Genomic DNA, 15,382 nt, shown 5'->3' on the forward strand with positions numbered 1-15,382 from the left:
CTAAAACATCTGGTATCCAACTTCACCCCAGTGAATGAAAGACTTGCTGCAATTCGATTAAAAGCTAAATTCTTCAACATCAGCTTTATTTGCGCTCATGCTCCCACTGAAGAAAAGGACGAACAGACCAAAGATATATTTTACGAGCGCTTAGAAGAAACATATGACCGTTGCCCTGCCCATGACATTAAAATCATTCTAGGCGATTTTAATGCCAAAATTGGAAAGGAGAATATCTTTGGCCCAACAGTCGGGAAATTCAGTCTCCACAGTGAAACATCTGACAATGGTATGAGGCTGATAGACTTTGCAGCTGCAAAAAACATGGTAGTTAGCAGTACCAGATTTAATCATCTCGATATTCATAAGGGCACCTGGCTGTCCCCAGATCAAAGAACAAGTAATCAAATTGATCATGTTGTGATAGATGGAAGACATTCATCCAGCGTGTTGGATGTACGATCGTTCCGAGGCGCAAACATTGATTCGGACCACTATCTTGTTGCAGCAAAGGTACGTACCCGTCTAAACGTTGCAAATAAAGCACGAACAGACACAACGCGGAAGTTGGACATCGATAGGCTGCAAACACAACAGATAGCCACAGCATATTCCACTCAACAAGAACTACGAGAGAGTTATCGAGAGAAAAGGAGAGAAGAGAAACGTCTTTTCCGCAAGAAAAAGAGAGAAATGGAAAAGCGGGAGTGTGAAAAAATCGAGATGTACAGGAGTCAGAACGAATTCCGAAAATTCTACCAAAGAGTGAAACATCAAATAGATGGCTATTGTACGGGCACATCCTCCTGTTTAGACCAGCAAGGTAATCTGGTAACAGATACAGATATCGTGCTCAGAATATGGAAGGAGTATTTTTCCAATCTGCTGGTATTCAATAGTAGCGAAGAAGATGATACCACAAATCCAGTCCGAGAAGATGGTATAGAATGTATACCACCCAATATGAGGTAAAAACAGCAATCAACCGGCTGTAGAATAATAAAGCAGGAGGAGCCGATGGCTTACCAGCCGTGCTGTTTAAAACCGGAGGCGACGCGCTGATAAGGTGTATGCATCAGCTAGTTAGCACCATCTGGCAGTAAGAACGCATACCCGACAATTGGAACCTGAGCATCCTGTGTCCCGTCCACAAGAAAGGAGATAAGACCGTATGCTCCAATTAGGAGGGCATAAGTCTTCTCCCTATTGCCTATAAGATAGTGTCAGGCATATTGTGCGAACGACTAAAGCCAATGGTCAACGAAATAATAATAAAGCGGCAGAAGCCGATGGCTTACCAGCCGAGCTGTTTAAAACCGGAGGCGACGCGCTTATAAGGTATATGCATCAGCTAGTTAGCACCATCTGGCAGGAAGAACGCATACCCGACAATTGGAACCTGAGCATTCTGTGTCCCGTCCACAAGAAAGGAGATAATACCGTATGCTCCAATTAAGGGGGCATAAGTCTTCTCCCTATTGCATTTTGAAAGTACATATTTAGACTACAAAATCCATAGTAGGGTTTTGTCCTGTCAGATCCAGTTCGGATTTTATGTCCTCATCTAAACCCGGCTAAATCTACACTTTTTGCATTTATCAGGCCTTTATCTCAGAAACGAATAGGAATTTGGCCTTGCTGTCTTTAGCAATATTGTATCCCTAAACTAGTAGAAAAACCAAAATCTATAAAATATAGAAAATTTTACATAATTGCTAAAATTCTGGTCAGTATTGGCTAAACTATTGAGAATTGAACCAAGTAACCTTTTGCAAAAATCTTCCAAATAAAGTTCTCAACAATTCTTTAGAACATTCTGAAACTCTAAAATGCTTATGGTCCGTACTGTGGCGCGTGCGCGTTGAAAACAACAACCACGTTGAAAACAACAACAACCGTTGAACGTCGTGTTACAACAACCACATGATAACTTCAAGACCAAACTTGGTATCACTTATGCTTGGTTTACATTTACGAAATCCACTCGATTTCAACTGTCAATTCCTTTGCGTATACGTCAAATGAAAACACATCTGAAATCCATTGGATTTAGTTTGACGTTTAATCAATGAAATTGACAGTTGAAATCGATTGGATTTCGTAAATGTAAACCAAGCATAAGTGATACCAAGTTTGGTCTTGAAGTTATCATGTGGTTGTTGTAACACGACGTTCAACGGACCGTATGTGCCGCGGCCAATACTTCATCTGGATTTCATTTGACGTTTAACCTATGGATTCGACAGTTGAAATCGAGTGGATTTCGTAAATGTAAACTAAGCACAACAGTTTATTCTCGCATTTCGGATTTCACTACATTATCGACATTTTTATTAAATCATCGTTGAAAATGTTCTGAATAGAGGCATTTCACAACAATGACATGTTCTGAAGAGTTGTGTATTATATTCCAGGGAATATTCTTCCAAAAGAAAATATTCAGAAAAAAACAAGAAAAAAGGCTATAGTCGGACGGGGCCGACTATGTGATACCCTAAACCTTTACCCCTGGGAATTAGCTTTCCACATACTAGGAACAAATAAACTTATTGTAACAAGTAATTTGTGCATTCTGGAGCCGTATCACACCAAGCTTAAATAATAGCTTCGTTCCCGTACTTTTTTATAGTAAAACTCGTAAAAGAGAGATAGAGAGATAAATTGTTGTCACAAAAAAGTTTTTTCAAAAAGTTCGGGAACGGAAAAATGGAAAATACGTCAAAAAAAACTGGAACAAATGTCAAAGTCGGCGTATCAGCCAATCAGACGCCGGCAACCATGTTACTATTTTTTACTCGCCCAAATTTGTCGTGTAAAAAGTTTTTAAAGAGAGCGTCATTCAGCGCCATTTTTGTTTAAAGAGAAGTGAACATTTTACAACTTTTTTGTGTACGGGAACGCTTTTTCGAGTAAAATGTGTAAAAGTCGTAAAAATTGTAAAAAACTTTTTAGTTCTGGAACACAGCTAATAATATAATAATTGTTTCACAAACATCTTAGAAGAGACAACGGGAGACTTCTCTCATATCAATGAGTGAGTGTACCCCGATTCATATTCGCTCAATGATATGAGACCCACAGCTTATCTCCGAGTCCGAACGGCGTGTCCTAAGACACCACTTGTAGAGAAGTTTTACATGGCTGAAATACTCAGGAAATGTCTCAACCCTTATGGCCCCGGCACATACGGTCCGTTGTGCGACACGTCATGCGTTAAAAACAACAACCATATGAAAAAAGTGTAAGTGATGCCAAGTTTGTTCTTGAAGTTTTCATGTGGTTGTTGTAACGCGATGCTGAACGGACCGTATGTGCCGGGGCCTTTACTGAAGGATATTTCGGCACCGATGAACATTTGATTTTGCCTGGCTGGGGAATAGTTTTTAAAAAGGTGGCAATGTATGTATAAAAATCCAATTGGACAATTAAAACGTTAGGGCACCATGTAATTTGCAATATTGCAACAACTGGGAATGGGAAAATGTGGTTCTCCACACAAAACCCATTATATATTAAGCAGTAGACCCATTATCTAGCAGACACGTTATTGCAATTTGCATGTAGTCTACTTTGCCGGTATATGTCCTCCAGGAAATAAAATATAGACCAAATGTTTTTTTGTATTTTTCATACAAATGTAATGGTCCATTTGATAATTTACTACTAATTTTTACTATTTTTTCCGATAACATAAAGGAAAAACTGTTATCGTAGTAAAAAATAGTAGCTTCTTGCAAGTTCTGGAACATAGCAATTATCTGATCGCCATCTCGAATTGCAAGCTGCTTCTATGTCATATTATCTTACCTTATTTAAAATTTCGAGGCGATCGGACTATTATTGCGACATACAGAGCAACTACAAATTCGGATAAAAATTATGTTTTTGGTCCATTTCACCCGCTTAATATTTCAATATCATCACAAATTAAAATAGCGATCTATTCTGATGTGAAACCGACCTCCATACCAAATTTCGTGACGATCGGTCCATAATTGGGGCCTGGAGTTTGATTGCAATTTATAATGGACAGACGAACGGACGGACACACATCTCAAAATCGCTTTATCTCGCCGAGATATGAAGATTGGTATACCACATTGGGGGTCTCCGACAAGTATTTCGCGGTGTTACATGAATTTTTACCAAAACAAACTTATAATACCCTTTCCACATAGTGCTGTAGGGTATAATTAACGGTTTTGGGAGTACGGTGCGAAATTTATAAAAATTGTGGAATTTTTGCATATATGTTGAAATTTGAGGCAATAAATGTAGTTTTTCGAGTTCATTATTTCTCCAAATATTTTATTTTTGTCCTTATCTAAAAATTTGTTTCAGAGGTCAGAAGAAGATTCGCATTGGTTTCAGAGATATAGCCCCGAATTTCTTTAAAAACTCAATATTTAACCATGTTTAGATGGGGCCATAAAATCCGAGCTGGATCTGAACAACAAAAACCCAACTAGGGTTTTTTTGTCGTTTCGGTCTGTAATTTCAAAAAAATTTTCAGTTCGAATTGTTAGTACAAGATCACCTTAAAAATGTTGCACAGTGTTATTGATATACTATTGGTCTGTTCCAGTACTGCAAAAATCTACTACTTTTTACAACGATAATAAATTTTATTAATTTTCTCGTTTAGAGTTAAGCTTAATGATCTGAAATTATTTGCAAGTGAAAAAGGAAAGCCATGGACTCGAACCCACATAGTCACCAAATTACGTTACCTGGTTTCATTGGTGGTAAAGCAAATCTTCGGACGTATCGACTATGTAATGGCTTCTCTGTCCTAGAGCTTATCGTTTTTCAAATGCAAATGTGTTTTTATACATTAACGGATATTTGGCCGTTGAAATGTATTTTCTTCACAACAACCGCTTTTTGCGATGCCTTTGAAGTTATGAGTTTTGGCTTTGAACGCTAACACGCCGTGACAACATTTTTTTTCACTTGCAAATAATTTCAGATCATTAAGCTTAACTCTAAACGAGAAAATTAATAAAATCATTAAAAAAATGATCTTCGCCCTAACAGGCAAAATTTCAAAAAATAAAAAATAGGCTGAGCCCGGCTGGGATTTGAACCCACGTCCTTGAAAACATATCAAAAAAATGTTGTCACGGCGTGTTAGCGTTCAAAGCCAAAACTCATAACTTCAAAGGCATCGCAAAAAGCGGTTGTTGTGAAGAAAATACATTTCAACGGCCAAATATCCGTTAATGTATAAAAACACATTTGCATTTGAAAAACGATAAGCTCTAGGACAGAGAAGCCATTACATAGTCGATACGTCCGAAGATTTGCTTTACCACCAATGACACCAGGTAACGTAATTTGGTGACTATGTGGGTTCGAGTCCATGGCTTTCCTTTTTCACTTGCAAATAATTTCAGATCATTAAGCTTAACTCTAAACGAGAAAATTAATAAAATCATTAAAAAAATGATCTTCGCCCTAACAGGCAAAATTTCAAAAGATAATAAATTTTTCCTTTATGTTATCGAAAAAATAGTAAAAATTAGTATATAATTGCAGTACTGGAACATACCATATGATACCTACTGCCCAGCAAAAATATTTGGAAGTAGTGCAATTTTAGGTTAGGATTTCACTACATCTTTCGATGCAGTCAACACGGAGTTATTAACAAATGCACTCCGTTCTGTACATTTTATAAGCACTCTCTTAAGTATAGTACACATTGACAAGCAAAACTGACAGTCATCGAGGTCTATTTCGTGAATATCAAAGCCTAACTGAAAAATTTCTTTTGTAATCTCTAAATAACACCGTATATATTGTATTTCAAACGTTTTTAGCTAAATAAAAGTTGTTATTTGCCCGAAAATTGTCCTAAAAGTACGTTGACTGTCAGTTTTGAATGATAGTGTGTACTCCCCTTTAAAGATCCCTACAAACAGCAACATATTTAGGGATAAAAAAGAGTGTATACATTTCTATGAATTTGTTATTAAATAAAGGAATACAAACTAAAGTTGAGAACATTTTTCCGGTAATCCACGAGACGAAAATTCTTTTGTAGTGGAGTTGGAGTTCATGTCGAAATTTGAATTGGTGATGGGAAGACAATCATGATGAAATTAGGTGTGTTCGTTTACTCAAAAAAGTCCAGTAACTTCTTGTAAAGAGTTGCCGCATCTTTACGCGGCTGAATGTGTGCTGAAACACGATTTTCGTATGCTTTGACTTTCGACTTAAAGCCAGAAGAACATGCAACTTAATGAATTAAGCCAGAAATCCTTTTATGTGACGAGGCCTTTAGAATCATATAAATTCAGGGATTTGTTAGGAATATATTAGGAGTATTTTCTCAATCAAAAACCAAGGGATTGACATATAAGGATACACCTATATTACCCTCCAAAGTTTTTGGCACTTTTAAAAAATGGCCCGATTGCAGCAAAAACTGTACGTTTTAGAGAAAAAAGTTATTTTTTAAATATAATTTTCATAAACAATTTTAAGTTTTCTCGCAAAAAAATTCTCGTCGTTAAGTGGGTTAAGAATGTGGATAATGCACGAATTAATTTGAGCTCTGTTCCTTTACGTGCAAGAATCTTCAAGTTTTACCACTTTTTACTCGAAAAGCGTTCCTTTACTTCATACACCATACAATTCATATGGGAGCAGTTTACAACTTTTGCTACTTTTGCCGGTTTTACCACTTTCAAAAGTAAAGGAACAGACCATTGATTTAAGACGCGTTGACAACGGACCGTTATGCGTCGCGTCGCGCATTAATAACAACAACCACTTAAAAAATATGTAATGGATGCCAAGTTTGTTCTTGAAGCCGCGAGACTTAAATGTCCCCGGCACATACGGTCCGTTGAGGGCCGTGTTTCAACAACCACATGTAAAAGTCAATAACAAACTTGGCATCACTTGCACATTTTTCATATGGTTGTTGTTTTTAACGCGTGACGCGACTCACAACGGACTGTATGTGCCGGGTCATAATAGTGTTGTCAACTTTTATTTGAACTTTTCATTCATAATTATGCTTTTTAATTTTACCGATTTTTGTCGGTAACTCAAAAAATGTGTTAAGCCCTAAACACATCCAACGATTGAGTAAAGTTTTGTGTCGTTTCTGGTAGAAGAATAAAGAAAAATTGCAACTTGGCAGCAATTTGTCCTTTATTCATCTACTAAAAATGGCACAAAACTTTACTCAAACGTTGGATGTGTTTAGGACTTTAGAGGATCGCACTACACATAAAAGAATAAAGAAAGTTCGATCTATGTTGTCCTTGTTTTTTAAAGGTGAAACACAATGAGAAATTCATGCTTATCCAGGCCTGAATTTGTGTAAAGGAATAAAGAAATCCAAAATCGCATTTGAATTAGGTAGTACATGGCCTTTATTCATTTACTTGAAATTGAGCGTGAAGCAAGCATCAAAAGTCATTGTGTTTCTACCTTAAAGGCCACAACAAAATCAATCGTCGCTTGCTTTTCTTGCTTCCCCAAATGTCAAATTATAAAGGAATGCCAGAGCCTCTTTGCAAATCCGCCTGCGTTCTCCTTTAGGAGGCTCTGGCGTTCCTTTATAATTTGGCATTTGGGAAGCAAGCGACGATTGATTCTGTTCTGGCTTTTATTCCGTCATTAGAATTGACGCCCAATTCGGCTTTAAGCTGAAAGCACATCCAATGTTTGAGTAAAGTTTTGTGTCATTTCTGGTAGAATAGAGAAAAATTGAAACTTGGTAGCAATTTGTCTTTAATTCGTCTACTAGAAATTACACAAAAATGTACTCAAACGTTGGAGAAGTTTTCAGCTTTACTGTGTCAAGATCCAATTTCATGTAAAAATTGATATTTGGCCATGTCACCTTTCTGTATTTCGTCACAATGGATTTCGCTCAACGTGGCAACGCCAGCTCTCGTCTTATTGGAAATGTCAAGTAGAAGCAACACGAACGAACTAACGAGAACAAAAAGATTGGAAGCAAAGAAGAGGATTAATTTTCAGTCGCAAAAGAAATAATCAATAAAAGCCATACACAGTGAAATAGCGGAGAAACAATCGAGGAAGTGTGAAATTTGTAAGAAAAGTTAAAACAAAAAGAAAACTACAAAACACAACGGAAAGGGCGGTTGTTCAGTGTGTGTTGTGTAAAACAAAAAAGAAAGAAGCGAAAAACAAGAAATATAATGAATTATTTGTTGTGATATAACACGAAAGAACAAAAGAAATATGTTAAAATATTATCCCAAAAGTTTGTCGTCTTCGTCCGCCATTTGTGCTTCAATTTTCACGATTTGCAAAGGTGAACGACGAATGAAATGAATGTGTCTGTCTGCAATGCCGCGGTTCGCCCCGCTGCCACACACGAAGTTGAACAATACCCGTCTTTAGTTCATCAAAAAGGTGTCGTTTTGTTGTCTTGGACTTTTATGCAAATTATTAGTGTTTTTTTGTAAGAATATCGGAATAAAAACACAAATCTCCCAAGAAAAATGCAGATGGAAGAAGAAACCCTGACAGATTGTCTCCCGGTCATAAAATGTGTGTGAGTGATTTTATCATGAAACGAGACATGGCAGAAAGGGAACAAGCGCAAAACTTTGACAACTTCAACTCAATTGGAGTTGCCACATGTATTCCAGTAGGAACAAACATTCATTCATTAAATGTGGGAAATGTTTAAATGCCGCGAAAAATGCTTAAGCTCTGTTCCTTTACGTGCAAGAATCTTCAAGTTTTACCACATTTTACTCGAAAAGCGTTCCTTTACTTCAGACACCATACGAGTCATATGGGAGTAGTTTACAACTTTTACTACCTTTGCCGGTTTTACCATTTTCAAAAGTAAAGGAACAGGCATTTAGTTTTTTTTTGCATAATTTCCCAAATGCATTGAAATTAAAACACTAACGGCAATTTCACATAAATACTAACACATACACAATTCAACCAAAAATAGCTCATTTTTCACGCTTATTAGCGTAAACTGCCATCAAATCTTTGCCAATTTGTTGTACGTTTGATTTGTGTAACCCACTTTTTTAGTTTGTTGAATGCGATCGCTCGCGTGTTTACACTAATTTCTCGAACATCACAATTATTTTATTGCAAATTAGATTTTGTGCATTTCCAATTCAAATATGGTAATGTTCCAACCATAAACTGTTGGTTCGTTGTACTTTGCTCTATTCTTCAACTCGTACCTGCCGCTTAACATCACTGCTACTGTTCAACAAATAAAATTATTTATTAAAAAGCTTGACACCGATTTGCTGCAGTCAGTCCGTCTGTCTTCTATACAAAAAACTGAAATTTTAAAATACCATCACCGCCCACCACTTGCGCTGTTTGTTATTTTTGTTTATATCGCTTTGTCCGCGCCAATTTTTTTTAATTATTCTCACTTCTCCCTTCCCCCCTTTTCCAATACATTAAAATGTGCAATTTATCGTATTCGCCAACCAAAAGAAGAGATGATGCGCAAAACGATGTTGCAAAAAACATAGAACAATGCAGAAGCGAAAAAATACAAGTGCGAAACAAGAGCACCACACAAAAGTCCAAAAATAGAAGCAAAATCAATCTCCTCCATCTGTTTCGTATTGTTGCTTTCGTCCGTTTCTTTTGTTCTTTGGCGCAAAAGTGAGACAGATGTATTAATATATTCTCTATCTACTTGTCATGTAGTGTTGCCATACTTGGTTTTTGGGGGAGTGCCATATGTTTTGAATAAACGGTAAATTTATTGAAATTAGAAAAGTTGATGGGTAGTAGAGCTGGCAAAAAATCGATGGCACTATCGATAGTATCGATTACATTTTAAAAATTCAATATCGATATAGTTTTTTTCTATCGATATTGTTAAATTAAAAAATCCCTATCCTAAAATCCATTGAAATAAATAGAAATTACGCGGATTTTCGGTTTTGTGCAGTTGTCAATTCCATACAATATCTGTCAAATAAATGACGTAAACTCCCAAAAGACCTGTTTTAAGTGCAAGTGTAAAATGCGTATAAGTAAAGCTGAAAACACATCCAACGTTTGACACAAAATTTTACTCAAACGTTGGATGGGTTTCCAGGTTAAGTCCGTAGTCACACGTACAAATTTTTCGGAAAAGTAAATTGTATTTTTTTCAAATCAATGTCGATGACAAATTAACGATAATATCGATAGCTATCGATTTTTTAAATGAAATATCGAAAATATCTAATGTTGGGAATATCGATATTTTGCTAGCTATAATGGGTAGTTAACACATCGGTAGTAAAACATTCCATTGCTGAAAATTAAAGCTGTAAACACATCCAACGTTTGAGTAAAGTTTTGTGTCATTGCTGGAAGAAGAATAAAGACAAATTGAAACTGGGCAGCACTTTTTCCGTTATTCATCTACGAGGAATGTCACAAAACTTTGCTCAGACGTTGTATGTGTTTATGGGGTTTCTACACGGTATGTTTTTTACATATTCATGCATAGCAACTGTCACTTTTTTTCGCCCATATGTAATTCCTTCTGCACGGCAAAATTTTATTTTTCATTCGTTTTCTGTTGTTTTCTTTATTTATATCGCGTACAAACAAAACAGCTGTTTACCTTTGGTTGTACAGACGAGAATAGAGCGCGTTCTATTCAAAAAATATACATATGTATGCACATAACACTTTGATGCATTGAAATTTCTGTATGGTTCACACCATGTGTAAAAAATTCAGATTTGCAAAAAGTGACAGTTGGTATGCACAATTATGTAAAAAACATACCGTGTAGAACAGCTTTTAGGGCTTAAACTTCTGGATTTCAAGTGCAGTCCGCATTGTCATCTTTGAATGACGATTTTTCGCAATTATCGATAACTATCTACCCGTCCAACAACCACAAAATATTTAGTGGTTGTATGAGCATTGTTCATTTAGTTTTTTAATAGTAAAAGTAGCAAAAGAGAGAATTTCTCTCTTCTTTCAGAAAACTGCGAAAATTGCTCTCACGTAACAAATTTGCACAAAAGTAAAGTAAAGGAAAACCAGTAAGGAAAGGTTCAAAGTCGGGCGGGGCCGACTTTATAATACCATACACCACTGTGAATATTTAAAATACATATGGGAGCTAAATCCAAATCAGAACAGATTTCGATATAATTTTTCACATTTATTTGTAGATCAAATTTCGTCACATAGTCCAAATTTCATCAAAATTGGACATATATAGCGTGCTAGTGCATCAAATACCTCAAATCGGTCGAAAATATAAATGGGAGCTATATCCAAATCTGAACCGATTTCGATATGATATGGCACAGTTATTTCTAGGTGAAATCCCGCTAAACATTCAACATTTCATTGAAAATGGACTAATATGGCGTGTTTCGTGCATCAAATACCTAACATCGGCCGAGAATATATATATGGGGGCTATATCCAAATCTGAACCGATTTCTATATAATTTGGCACACTTATTTCTAGACTAAATTCCGTCGCACATTCCATCCAAAGGAATTGACAGATGAAATCGAGTGGATTTCGTAAATGTAAACCAAGCATTAAACTAAGTTTGGACAAAATTTTAAGGCCAAATTTTGGACCGCAGCGGCTGATCCTTTCGAGAGTTATCGTGCGCTCCAGTCACTACACGTGGTGCCCCAGAAAACAAACGTATACCATCGTAATGGGGGCAGCGTATACAAGTTTTTACAATTGCAATGTTCAGAAATTTTGTGTGAGATGGTACCAGAAGGAATTGAAACATGTATATAGTCCATATTCCAACCGTATCTATGTAGAAATATTACGATGTGCAAAGTATGGACCAAATCGGTTACTGTTACCGTGCGCACTATTTTTGTCAAAAGTTTTGAACTTTTGTGGGGGAGGTACCGGAAGGAGTGGACCGATATGGGTCATCTTCGAACATAAACTAAGTATGGACAAAATATTACGGGTGCCAAATTTTGGATCGAATTGGTTGATCCATTTGAAAGTTATAGTGCGCTGCATCCACCACACATGGTGCCGTTGGGGTTTTTAAAGCTTTCGGGCCATTTTCTGAGGAAGTATAGACTTGCCCCTGCTAAAACTTGTACCTAAAACAAAAATCAAAGCGATTCGAAATGAGGTCCTAAACGGAAAATTTTCGAAATTTCACGAGATACCGGAAAGAGTGGACCTTTATAGCTCATCTTCGAACTTATATTAAGTCTAGACAAAATATTACAAAGGGCAAAGTTTGGACCAACTCGGTTCATCCGTTTGAGAGTTATCGTGCGCACCAGTCAGACACACTGACGGAAGGACATTGCTAAATCGATTCCAAATTGTCTGAAACGGATTTCTTCCAAACCATGGCACAATTACCAAGGTAGTGGTATCACACCAGCTGATCGAATATAAAATGTTAAATTCCTTTATAAAAAATTATTTTTGTTGTAATTTCCCCATCAACATAAAGGACATTTTGACATAACATATTCAACAATTTACGATACCACTACCTGGGTAATTGTGCCATGTTCCAAACATACTTGGGGTCTAAAACCATTATTTCGATGAGGTACATTTGAAAGTGTATACACCCTCGTTAGCATAAAGGCCTGGGTACATAAGCAGCCTTGCCTGATTGCCGTACTTTCTTGCTTCATTTCTGACATAACAAAAATAAAAGAATAAAGAAGGCCGTGCAAATTTCCAACTGGGTTGCCCTTTTGGTTTTTTTTGTTTGTTTTTTATTCTTTTATCAGAAGCAAGCAAGGCAAGCAGGCGAGGCAGCTTATGTACCCAGGCCTTAAATGCTGAGCGTATGAAAGTAGCGTTTCAACGTGTTGTGGAATTCCGTTAGCTGTGGGTTTTCTTAGTGTTTTTTTGTAATGTCAATAAATAATATATGTCCCATCTCTAACCAATGAGAGAATATATCGAAACAAATTAACTATGACAGGAAAAATACAAATTTTAAAAATTTTTAAAAAACCCAAATATTTTAAGAAAAACTGCGAAATTTGAATCAAAAGTAAACGGTTTAACGACTAGTATGCACTCAAATCATAGCAAATTTTGTCTTCTCTTTCATTCCAGTTACATTTCTTGACCAATGTTTCAAATTTGCGTACACATCTAGAAACAATAATCAAATACCTGCCAGAAAGTCTGTATACCAAAAAGATATTTTGGCAGGTCTCTTCTCTCTCGTTAATTTTGAAAATAGAAAAATTGAAAAGTATACTGAAAACACCAAAATTGTGAGAAATAAAAAACTGTAAAAATAGCAAATATGAATGAAATTGTCGATAAACTTGCAAAAGCTTTCAATTTTGAATGTCATCTAGTGTCAGACTTTCTATGGATATATTAGGGTATAATTGGCATCAATGGAAAGGTCAATAATTCTTCCAAATATGACTTAAGGCCTGCGTACATAAGCTTCCTTGGCTTGCTTTCCTGCTTCATTTTTGATATAATAAAAATAAAAGAATAAGGAAGGCCGAGGAAATTTCGAACTGGGTTGCCCTTTTCTTTTTTATTCTTTTATCAGAAGTAAGCAAGGTAAGCAGGCAAGGCAGCTTATGTACTCAGCCTTTTACGTTGGCGGTGCTTGCCTTCCAAAACTAAAATTTTGGTGTGTTTAACACTCTAAATTGGTTGGTTTTTACGCTGTTTTGGAATATTTTTTGTTTCCCCATGCCTATTTTTGCATCTGTTCGTGACATTTTGTATTAACAGCATAAAACAATACGCCCTTCAGAGGGGAAAGGGGGATAATGCTACGCTCATCGTTTCTTAAAACAATCTTCGCTACAACACACATCTATTCAATCTATCTAATTGAGTTAAACTCAGTGGTCAATTATTGTTAAGTTACTTGACCACTAGAAACCCTGAATGTCAAATTATAGGCAAATCCGGCCAGAAATTGTAGCTAAAAACGTCAAAATACCGGAAATCGGGCGGTACCGTTATATGGGGTATATAAGAAAACGTGGACCTATGTCCATAATTTTTTGTATAGAAGTTTCTTGCTCACTGTAAACCCTAAATTTCAAATAATAGCTAATTCGGTTTGAAAATGTAGCTAAAAACGTCAACATTTCGTTATATGGCGGCTATAACAAAACGTGGACCGATAAAGCCCATCTTCGAATTTGATCTAAGTTCAGACCAAAAACACATGTGTACAAAATTCCGGCCGTGTTCCTCGATTCATTCGGAAGTTAGCGTGTTTACAACAGACGGACGAACAGGGCTAAATCGACTTAGAATTTTACGCTGATCAAGAATATATCGCACCTGTTCAACAAAATGGTAGTAACTCAAAATTTTGATTTTTTTTCACTTTTTATCAAAAAACGATACACCATGATCAACTCTACGTACTGTAAAAATCTCGTATTGTTTTGTCTACTCTTCCGTCGAAAATACTTTTAAGTAACTCTTCATGTCTTCAATGTAACTACTATGTATCAAGAAAAGAGTCGTATTTCTAGTTCCACCCACGTATATCAGGTATTTACATCGCCATTTTTTCAACAAAAGAGTAGTATTTCGAATTGTTCCCTCTTTGTGTCATCAATCGCCGCCCATTTATTCAGTTAAAAGGGCATAAGTCGTAATAATTCTCTGCTAAAATCAAGAATTTTTTCAACAAAATGGTAGTAACTGGAAAATTGGTTAGAAATATAATTAAATATTTAACGAAATAAAAATAAATATAATGCTGTAGTACAGTGAGCAATATATCCTTACGATGGCATAGTTTTTACGGTTTTTTTTTTTTTATAATATACCTTTAATATTAACATAAATAATTTTTTGTCTCTACTGAAAACTTGGCAATTTCGATTTGGTACCCTTTTGATGAACAGGTGCGATATGTATATTCATAAACTTTTTAAGAATTTTGGGTGGGAGGTACCCTAAGGAGTGGAACGATGTAGTCCATGTTCTAACCTGATACATGACTGGATAAAATAATACGATGGGCAAAGTCTGTACCAATCAGAAACTCCCTTCGAGAATTATCTTGCGGATTTGCCATTTTGGCTGGTGCCGTCAAGGTTTCATGGAGATTTTAAGCTAATATCTCAAGAAGTATGGACTTCCGCAAGAAAAAAAATTGTACCGTCGTAAAGGGAGCCGCAAGGAAAACTTACTGAAAAAAATTCAAAACGATCCGAGAGGTGCTCTTAAACTTCACGTTATCGGAATTTTGTGTGGACCGGTATAGTCCATATTCGAACCAGATCTATATCTGGAAAAAAGCAAAAATGTTGAACTTTTGGGGGGGAGGTACCCGAAGGAGTGGACCTATGTAGTCCGTATTCGAGTCCGATATATATGTGGAAGGAATAATACAATGTGCAAAGTTTGAGCCAAATCAATTGCTCCCTTCAA

The 15,382-nt window shown here is 36.3% G+C and overlaps 1 protein-coding gene across 25 annotated transcripts in view; it reads left to right on the top strand.

Annotated features, from left to right (window-relative positions):
- Positions 1-7,919: 7,919 nt before the first annotated feature.
- Positions 7,920-15,382, top strand: part of psq (BTB-domain-containing protein pipsqueak) — a 384,732-nt gene continuing 377,269 nt past the window's right edge. For 7 of the 25 annotated variants that reach the window (XM_073990994.1, XM_073991001.1, XM_073991008.1 and 4 more), the window contains exon 1: positions 7,932-8,074. The gene's annotated coding sequence lies outside the window, so the exon portion shown is untranslated. Of the gene's footprint in view, positions 8,300-15,382 lie in introns of all 25 variants that reach the window. The other 18 variants (XM_073990999.1, XM_073990995.1, XM_073991003.1 and 15 more) reach the window with 7 other exon arrangements.

The sequence above is a fragment of the Musca autumnalis genome, unplaced genomic scaffold (assembly GCF_047663935.1).
Source record: "Musca autumnalis isolate F117 unplaced genomic scaffold, ASM4766393v1 scaffold_5, whole genome shotgun sequence".
Classification (NCBI taxonomy): domain Eukaryota; kingdom Metazoa; phylum Arthropoda; class Insecta; order Diptera; family Muscidae; genus Musca; species Musca autumnalis.